Source organism: Eumetopias jubatus, unplaced genomic scaffold (genome assembly GCF_037043125.1).
Source record: "Eumetopias jubatus isolate StellerSeaLion01/CBP00866 unplaced genomic scaffold, mEumJub1_p1.0 scaffold_5, whole genome shotgun sequence".
NCBI classification, from domain to species: domain Eukaryota; kingdom Metazoa; phylum Chordata; class Mammalia; order Carnivora; family Otariidae; genus Eumetopias; species Eumetopias jubatus.
The window spans coordinates 9,276,590-9,285,536 of record NW_028274811.1 but is presented as its reverse complement, the minus strand read 5'-3'; the positions used below and the strand labels follow the sequence as shown (position 1 = coordinate 9,285,536).

The following is an 8,947-nucleotide window of genomic DNA, read 5'->3' as shown; positions in this document are numbered from 1 at the left end:
TAATCTGGTAACCTGGATTATTGGTTTCCCAGGCTTCCAGTTGAATTAGCAAAGTCACTGGGGAAGATCCAGCATTTCAGATTATTACAGGAATCTTGAGAAAAGAGAAAGTAATTCAAATTTTTCTGAAACCTGGTGGAGAGTGCCTTGAGCTTTATCGGCTCTTAGAAGTCTAATCTGTGATTTCTTATAACTCTTCCAGCAAAGCCAAATTCAGGAGGCTCTTAGGTAAATCCATATCCTTTCCACACCTCTGTAAATGATCAGCCTTGTTGTATGATCAAGAATTATTTTTCTTTGAGCATAGTTTTGATCAAATCTGTAGAGCGCGTAGGGCATAAAAATCTGTGTGTCAGTGGAAAATTCTGTATTATCTAGGTCGAAAGGACATTTCCCAATTCTATCTCTAGGTCACTGCTTAGGCTTGAATAACTCACTTCATAACTCTGTGATTTTCTTTCTTTATCTTTTTAATAATGAGAAATAGTTTTTAAAATCATATGTTCTATAAATTTATGAATCAGTAAAATGGGGCTTTTTCAGTATTTAATTTTCAACTCTAAATATAAACATAGGAATAAAGGTCTGCAAACACACTGATGCATATTGACTTGAAGAGATGCAAATATGTAATTCATTTTGAACTTGGGCAGCATTTGGAAGGTTTTACACGTTATGTAGAATATGGACATCTATGATATAAATTACCTAGGAGATAATATGGGTGTGCCTTGCAAGCAAAATCTCCTAGGTAAAGACACTTTTGCACTGGGAACAGAACACAAATTGAATTTTATTTACAGCTTTTGAGAGACCATTTTTGTTAGACAATCTGTGTGACTGTCATGGGGTTAAGTGAAATTACAATAGAGCCAGTGTATCTGAGAAAAGAGAAGAACATGTCCAAATAAGTAAACTGTAAACCCCCAAACAATATTATTTCTATTTCTAAGGAAGTTTTTGCATACACTTTTACCTTCTACTACCTACATTGAAGATCTATTTTAATAAGATTAATTTATTATTTATCCTCCTTTTTCAGTTTGTCTGTGGGTGGAAAATACTGATCCACATTTATTTCAGATTCAGTACCTCAAAGTACTTAATAGAGGTCAGGATCAAATACAATTTCATTCTGGAACATATTCTGACACATTCCAGTTATCAACTGATCTTCCTACCTTTACCTTCATACATTTATTTTCTCTTTCATGTGGGACAGGATCAAGATCCTAGGCTTGTTTCTTCTGTTCAGTGTGAAACCATCATCAGAATGTTTTCTGCTACTTCTTTCATCCCATATATTCTGTAAAGTAGATATCAATATTGCAAAGTTTTTAGGGAAATTTTAAAAATCAATTGAAAATGACTTGTAAATAGGCTCAATATTGGTTATTATTGTTTTTCCAATGGGTAAAACCAACATAAAGGGAAAAAAATAAGTTACTTGGATTTATTTTTACCCAAGAAAAAAATGTCTTCTTTACCTTGGGCCTTAAAATATTTAAGGCTGATAGGGGTCATTTAAATAATATCCCATGACAGGATGTTGGAACAGTGCAACATGAGTAATAAAAAAGTGCTCATCGGCAATACATGACATCAAATACCAGATTTCATGTGCCATTCACTATTTCCATTCTGTGCTGATTTTTTTTTCACCTTTAGAGGTAAATAATACTAACTACCTCATTGTAAACCTCATCATAGACAGCTTTATATAAAATACATGTTTGGTAAGAGTGATCATAATTTTATTAGTAATTTCAAATTATTATATCCTTTACCTGTCAATAATTAAATTACTAATATAAATTGTATCCTATGGAAAATGGTCTAATATGTGATACATTAAATCCAAATGGCATCTTTTTTAAAAAAATTGCCCTCTCACCCTTTCCTTTGCAGTTTGTCAGAGGCAACACATTATTAAAATGTTAACTGAACTGCACACATTCTGGTTCCTGTTGTAGGTTTTGTACAATAATCTTGGACTTCCGAACATGGTGTCATATCCAGGAAAACACAGTTAAATCCAGTGTGAAACTTTTGGAGTTTTGGAAAAACCCTAGGCTTTGTTTTAAAAGTTTACAGTTTTATCTCTCTATTTAGCAATTTGATGCATTTAATTTAATTTTTATATATAGCGTAAGGTCATGGTTTGATTTCACTATTTGCATGTGGATATCCAGGTTTCTCTGCACAGTGGTTTTTTGAAAAGACAACCCCACTGAACGGTTTGGTGACTCTTGAGAAAATCACTTGACCACATATGTGAAGTATTTATTCTGATATATCTACTTTATTGGTTTGTATTTGTGTTTATGGCATTACTACACTGTTCTGATAATAATAGTGTTTTGATTAAGTTTTTGATCAGAAAGAGTGAGTTCTCCAATTATTGCATGATTGTTTTGGCTGTGCAGGGTAACTTGAGACTATATATTAATTCAAGGGTGTATTTCTTATTTCTGTAAAATCTTCACTTGGGATTATGATAGGCATTTCATTGAATATGCAGTTTGCTTATGGTAGGTCGGGGTGGTTGTTTATGCAGGACAAATCATCGAAACCTCCATCCGTACAATACACTAAGTATTTTATTGTTTTGGATGGTGTTACAAAGGTAACTCACATTTTTTTAAATTTAAATTCAATTAGCCAGCATATAGAATATCATTCAGATGTAGACCTTAGTGATTTCATCAGTTGCATATAACACCCAGTGTTCATCACATCACATGCCCTCCTTAATACCCATCACCGAGTTACCCCATTCCCCCACCTACCTCCCCTCCAGCAACCTACAATTTAAAAAAAATTCTTACCACTATATATTATTTATGTATAGAAGTGATTTTGTGTATACAAATGATTTTGTATCCTGAAACTTTACTAAATTTTTTTAATAGTTCTAACATATTTTTGTAGACTCTAGAATTTTCTACATACAAGATCATGTTTGCAAACCAAGATAACTTTACTTCTTTATTTCCAGTTTGGATTTTGTTTTTGCCTAATTGCTCTGGCTATAATTCCAGTATGATTTATATCAGTTTAATATTTTATTCAAGTAATGTAAGAACGTGATCTCAACAACCCATAAGGTAAAACAATGGTCCCATTACCCACCCCTGATCTCCAAGGAAAATATTTCATATTATTTTACCATCTTTTGTTTCTATTTTCCACCAATATTTTTATCTTTAACAAATTCTAAATACCATCTCTCTTTTTTAATTTTTTAAAGATTTTATTTGTTTATTTGAGAGAGAGAGATAGCGAGAAAGGGAACACAAGCAGGGGGAGTGGGAGAGGGAGAAGCAGGCTCTCCGCTGAGCAGGGAGCCTGCAGGCGCCCCTAAATACCATCTCTTGACTCATCTCTCCAGCCACGGGGGATGGAGAAATCCCCCCACAATATACAATTAACTCCAACTCATTTTTCCTTTTCCCATCCTTTCAACATAGTTACATCCCATTTTTTTTGTTTAAATTCAATTAGCCAATATATAGTACATCATTGGTTTTTGATATGATGTTCAATAATTCATCAGTTCATTATAACACCCAGTGCTCATCATATCATGTGCCCTCTTTAATGCCCATCGCCCAGTAACCCCAACCCCGCACCCTCCTCCCGTTCCACAACCCTCAGTTTGTTTCCCAGAGTCAAGAGCCTCACATGGTTTGTCTCCCTCTCTGCTTTCTTCCCATTCAGTTCCCCCCACCCTTATTTTTCTCTGCACTGTTTCTTATATTCCACATATGGGTGAAACCATATGATAATTGTCTTTCTTTGATTGACTTATTTCACGTAGCATAATACCCAACAGTACCATTCATGTCATGGTAGGTATTCATCCTCTCTGATGGTTGATTAATATTCCAGTTTATATATGGACCACACCTTCTTTATCCATTCATCTGTTGAAGGATATCTTAACTCCTCCCACAGTTTGGCTCTTGTGGACATGGCTGCTATGGACATTGGGGTGCATATGGCCCTTCTTTTCACTCTATCTGTATGTTTGAGATAAATACCCAGTAGTGCAATGGCTGGGTCAAAGGGTAGCTCTATTTTTAAGGACTTGAGGAACCTCTATACTATTTTCCAGAGTGGCCGTACCAGCTTGCATTCCCACCAACAGAGTAAGAGGGTTTCTCTTTCTCCACACCCTCAAAAACACTTGTGTTTTCCTGTCTTCTTAATGTTTGGCATTCTAACTGGTGTAAGGTGGTATCTCATTGTGACTTTGATTTGTATTTCCCTGAGGGCAAGTGATGTGGAGCATTTGTTCATGTGTCTCTCAACCATTTGTATGTCTTCTTTGGAGAAGTGTGTGTTCATGTCCTCTGCCCATTTCCTTATATCCCATTTTGTGTTTAGAATGGCAAGGTGGATGGTATTCTCCATCTTCTAGTATATATTGTTAGGATACCGAAAATAGAAATTGTTATAAAACCTGATATTTTAGGGGAACCTGGGTAGTACAGTCAGTTAAGTATCTGACTCGGTTTTGGCTCAGTTCCTGATCTCCCAGGCATGAGATCGAACACCAGGTGGGTCTCTGTGATCAATGCAGATTTGCTTGAGGTTCTCTCTCCCTCTCCCCGAATGCTTGTGCTCTCTAATAAATAAATAAATCTTTGGTGGAAAAATGATATTTTAGTTACTATTTCTATATATAAATACGTTCTCCTTATTTATTTCTCATTATTGCTACTATTACCTCTGTCAAGATATATTTAGGACCATATGTTTATAGGAAATATTGAGCATTTTTAGAAAATGGATTCAGGAAGATAATTAGAATTGTTAAGAAAATATCCTGCGTGGCGCCTGGGTGGCTCAGTCGGTTGAGCAACTGCCTTCGGCTCAGGTCATGATCCTGGAGTCCCGGGATGGAGTCCTACATCTGGCCCCCTGCTCAGTGGGCAGTCTGCTCATCCCTCTGAGCCTCCCCCATCTCATGCTCTCTCTCTCACACTCTCGCTCAAATAAGTAAATAAAATCTTAAAAAAAGAAAACATCTTGCAATAAAATTTTTTTTCACTTTTTCCTGTATTCTGTTTATGCTGTTTGAATATGGTGAACCATATGTATAATTTTGAAGAACATTTTCTTTTGAGAATATTAACTCCATTATTATTTTTGTTTATGTATTTTTAAAATGACAATAAGCATACACGTATTCTTGTATATTAATCCTTGAGTTCTCCTATCTTCTCAAAACGAAGTTTTTCATGTTTTGTTGTTGTGTTTTTGTTTTTGCTTTGTTTTGTGTTTTTACTCTGGTACATTTCTTTCTTCAGGTTGTCTTTAAAACTTTGACTTAATCTTTTTTATCAGATATAAATATATATGACTATATAGTTATATATATATATTTGCAAGAGCCTTTCATTTTATCTGACATATACTTTTATTTATCTAATGGTATTTGTATTGTGAATTAATAACATTTCACACTTCTTTGAACATACGAAACCGACTAAAGAAAATTTTCTGCGTTTTCCCGAACATTTTGGCTCCTATTTTTTTGTGTTAGTGAGAGTGTGTGACTATGTCTGTGTGTGTGTGTGTGTGCACATATGTATGCATATTCCTGTTTCATGTGGGAGACTTCCTAAAAGCCTGGTATCATTTGGATCTAAAATAATATTTAAGACTAAAATGCTACATACTGTGTAGAGCTTGTTCACTTATGATGTCAGTGGCAAATTCCTCCTCACACCTCCATGAGAGTCTTGGGGTACCATTTCCCTTTTTTCCACTTAAGTGACTGATCATTCCTTTATCTACGTTCATTTTGTCAAAGGGCCTGAAATATTTTCTCTCTCATTGTGCTTTTTGTCACCTGTTCTATTTTGACTTATATATATTCTTTATCATCATGATATTTGGTTTTTAAGAGGGAGAAATGACAAATATATGTGATTAATTCTCACACTGATCTAGAATTAGAATGTTGTAAATAAAAGATTTCATTCATATGTGGAATTTAAGAACCAAAACAAATGATCGTAAGGCCAAAAAAGACAGAGAGAGAGGCAAACCAAGAAACAGATCTTTTTTTTTTAAGATTTTATTTATTTATTTGGGAGAGAGAGAGAATGAGAGATAGAGAGCATGAGAGGGGGGAGGGTCAGAGGGAGATGCCGACTCCCTGCTGAGCAGGGAGCCCGATGTGGGACTCGATCCCAGGACTCCGGGATCATGACCTGAGCCGAAGGCAGTTGCTTAACCATCTGAGCCACCCAGGCGCCCCGAGAAACAGATCTTAATTATACAGAACAAAGGGATAGTAACCAGATGGGAGGTGGATGGGGGATGGGTGAAGTAGGGGATGGGGATTAAGAGTGCACCTATTCTGATGAACATGGGGTGTTGTATGGATGACGGGAATCAGTAAGCTGTACCCTTGAGACTAATATTACACTGTATGTTAAATAACCAGAATTCATACAAAAATTTTTAAAAAGAAAATAAGTGTAAAATGAGTAAGACAAAATACCGTACAGGAGTGTGTATTGTATAAGTGTTAGAGAAGCAGAGAGACATAAAACAAATGCTATTTTGAAGAACTCTGGCAGATTTGTGAAACCTACCATGAGTATGGTGTAGAGATATTTAGTTGAAGGGTATCCCTGAACTGTATCATTCAGAAACTGGTTGAGAAGAAGAGAATGATTTTATCTAAATAGTACTAGACAATAAGACAATTCATTCATGGGTGATATATGCAATTAATGAATTATTGAACACTGCATCAAAAACTAATGATGTACTCTACAGTGGCTAACTGAACATAATAAAAAAGATTCATTCATGATTTCAGAACAGATGAAAGCAATAATTTTACCTGAATTCAAGGACGTTTGATTACATGTTATTGTGTAAAGAGGACTCAAGAAGGAAATATTGCTCCAAAAGAAGGTGTTAGGTTGCTGCAGCTTTAGAAGTAAGTCTTAGATACGAAAGAAAAATGATCCTTTATGGGTCATAAATATTTATTCTTAAATATATAGTATATATTTACATTGATTTTCTATGCAAATATTTTGAATAAACATCTGATTTGGCAATACTTGTGTTTGTGTACAGTAGTAAAGCATACTTATCCTAATGAATTCTTAACAAATATACAAATTTTTTTTAAATGACTTTAAAGATTTCTTAGAAAAGATATAGGCCACTAATACTTGCATCCTCATTTTAATCTCTGGTTCAAAAAGTAAATTGTTTTTGTTGTCGTTGTTGTTTTCTAAAATAGAAAAGTTCAGTTCTTCACCTAGGAGTTGTAAGATTTTCAATAATACAGTCTGACTAAAGTGATAAATTCAAAAGATCCTCTTGTTCCATACTTGACTTACTTTTCTGTCTGCTTTTAGGAAAATCCTATCAATGCCTCATGGAAAATTATAAGCAAACATCAATGATTTCATCTGATTGGGGTTGTTCCCACCAACACGAATTGGCCTGTTCCTCTTTATTGTAATTGTTGTTATTTTTCTGATGGCTCTATTTGGCACCCGGCCCATGATTCTCCTCATCTTCCTAGACACCCGTCTCCACACACCCATGTATTTCTTCCTCAGTCAGCTCTCTCCCATTGACCTGAGCTACATCTCCACAATTGTTCCCAAGATGGCTTCGGATTATCTCGCTGGAAACAAGTCTCTCTCCTTCACTGGGTGTGGAGCTCAGAGCTGCTTCTTCTTGACTTTAGCAGGTGCAGAAGCATTGCTCCTGATATCTATGGCCTATGACCGTTATGTGGCTATTTGCTTTCCTCTCCACGCTCCCGTTCGTATGAACAAAAGAGTGTGTGTTCTAACGATAACAGGATCTTGGATAACGGGCTTGGCCAACTCCTGTGCCCACACGGTCTATGCCTTCGTATCCCCTATTGTCAACCCAGGGCCATCCACCATTTCTGCGGTGATGTCCCCGCCATGTTGACCCTGGCCGCGTGGCCACCTGGGCTTATGAGTGCACAGTGTTTGGGAGCACCATTCTCTTCCTTGTGTTTCCTTTCATTGGCATCACATGTTCCTACGGACGGGTCCTCCTTCCAATCTGCCGCATGCAGCCAACAGAGGGGAGGAAGAAGACCTATCCAACCTGCAGCAGCCACCTCACTGTGGTCACTTTATACTTTGCACCCTTTGTTTACACTTATCTATGCCCAAGGTCCTTCCGATCTCCCACAGAGGACAAGGTCCTGGCTGTCTTCTACACCGTCCTGACCCCAGTGCTCAACCCCATCATCTACAGCCTGAGAAACAAGGAGGTGATGGGGACCCTGAGAAGAGTGATTCAGAGAATCTGCTTTGTGAAAATATAGACACGTTTTTTGCATATGTACCAAACATTGATTATAAGTCCATTCCTCAGTTTGCAGTAAATAAAATATTATTTTAAGCTTAGAGTGGAAGGACTAAAATCAGAAGAGAGGACAATTAAGATGGTTAGGCGTGTGCCTTTGGCTCAGGTCATGATCCCAGGGTCCTGGGATCCAGCCCCACATCAGGTTCCTGCCTCAGCAGGGAGCCTGCTTCTTCCTCTCCCTCTGCCTCTACCCCTGCTCATGTGCTCTCTCTCTGTATCTCTGTCTCAGATGAAAAAATGAAAATATGTATTAAAAAAAGAAGAAGAGGAAAATCACTCGTGTCTGGACAAAATTGTCTTGCAAATGTATCCGTATTTATGAGCCTTTTTTTTTTTTCTTTACGGTGCTTTTTCTCATAAGTTTCAAATGCACTCTTTTTTGCTAATATGTTTTCTATGAAAATGGTTCTTAGTCATGTAGAAATGAAAATGGAGACTCTCTAAATGAAGTTGTCATTAGACATAAAAGTTCTAGTATTTTCAATTTATTTTCCAAAACAGATAACCAGAAAAATAAATATTTCCCTAATATCTAGGTCTCATTGAAAGTCAG

General features: G+C 36.4%; 1 pseudogene; it reads left to right on the top strand.

Annotated features, from left to right (window-relative positions):
- Positions 1-7,414: 7,414 nt before the first annotated feature.
- Positions 7,415-8,350, top strand: LOC148164292 (olfactory receptor 2L3-like; annotated as a pseudogene).
- The last annotated feature ends 597 nt before the right edge of the window (positions 8,351-8,947 follow it).